Source organism: Theobroma umbraticum, unplaced genomic scaffold (genome assembly GCF_002168275.2).
Source record: "Theobroma umbraticum cultivar Fairchild unplaced genomic scaffold, ASM216827v3 scaffold_50.0, whole genome shotgun sequence".
In the NCBI taxonomy this organism is placed as follows: domain Eukaryota; kingdom Viridiplantae; phylum Streptophyta; class Magnoliopsida; order Malvales; family Malvaceae; genus Theobroma; species Theobroma umbraticum.
The window spans coordinates 5031640-5032953 of record NW_018397261.1 but is presented as its reverse complement, the minus strand read 5'-3'; positions in this window follow the sequence as shown (position 1 = coordinate 5032953).

The following is a 1314-nucleotide window of genomic DNA, read 5'->3' as shown; positions in this document are numbered from 1 at the left end:
AATACCAATCCTTACAACACTAATTCTAGGATTGAAAAGGTAAAAGGATAACGAATGTGCTTTTTTTTTTCTTTTTAATTCATTTTGTTGAGGGTTTCGGTACCATGACAACTCGAACTAACTTGAGTTGGTCTGGGGTTTTATGCGGAAGCTTGGAGTGATCCATTTCGTAGTAAGAGCCAACTTTAATGTGAGCTGCAGCATCTGTACCCAGAAAACTAAGATCAGACACGTTAGGGACACTGAAGAAAGGGGCATAAATGGAACATGCATGGTAAAAACACAGAAAGGAAGAAAGGGGCGCGACAGCATATGCATATATGGTTGTGTTTACCAAGATTAGAATCTGGTGAAGAAGGTGGCAGTAGTTGTCTGCCCAAACAAAGCCTCATTGCGGCGTCCTCGGAGCTCTGTCCTGCTTGCGTTTTCAAGTACATCATCTCCTGCCATTCAAAACACACCCGCCTCACCCAATTCACTACTTTTTCTTATAACACCATAAGTCCATAATCAAAATATAGCCCGGGTATTAAAATTTTTGTACGTGAAGAGAGGCTTTTTTCTTTTCCATTTTTTAATTTATTAGCTACGACACAGTCTGGATTAAACCACAAAAAAGTTGAAGAAAATAAAACATAAGGAGGTAAGCTAAGGTAGCGTATACGCCCGCGTTTTTGGTGCGCGCGTATGAGACAAAGGATTTTCCTTGTTCGCGGCAAAATGAAAACGTCCCTTTCTGGTACATGACGCGTGAAATTTAGTAGTGGGAAGAAGGGCGCGTGGAAGTGGGTGCTCGTGTAGGGAGGAGAGATTCGGAGAATCAGAGTGTAACAGAAAAATTTTGGAATAATTGAAAGCGGAGGAAAAAGCGTGCAATAAGAGAGAGAGAGAGAGCTCACAGTGAGGTTTGTAGCAGCTGCTGCTTCAGCATCAAGTTTGCACCACCTTTTCTCCATTGATTTGCAACGGATTCAGATCTACAAATTACAAATACAAAATAAAATTAACTTGTTTTAACAGTACTGTAGTGAATCCAAAAAAAAAAAGAGAAGATGATGAGAAAAGGAAAAATGTTCGATTAAATTGCTTTGAGCTTGAGGTCAATTTGAATGAACATGCATGGAATGTGTTAGGGTTTCCGAGAAAGACTGAAGTAAGAATATATATAGCATTTATATATATATATATATATACTCTAAGTACAGTAATGAAATAAATATCGGCTGTGTAAGAAAATGATTCCTCGTAGGACTGTAGGGGAGTACTAATTTAGCAGATTTTGCAGACCTGGACTTCTTTATGCATATTCTCAGG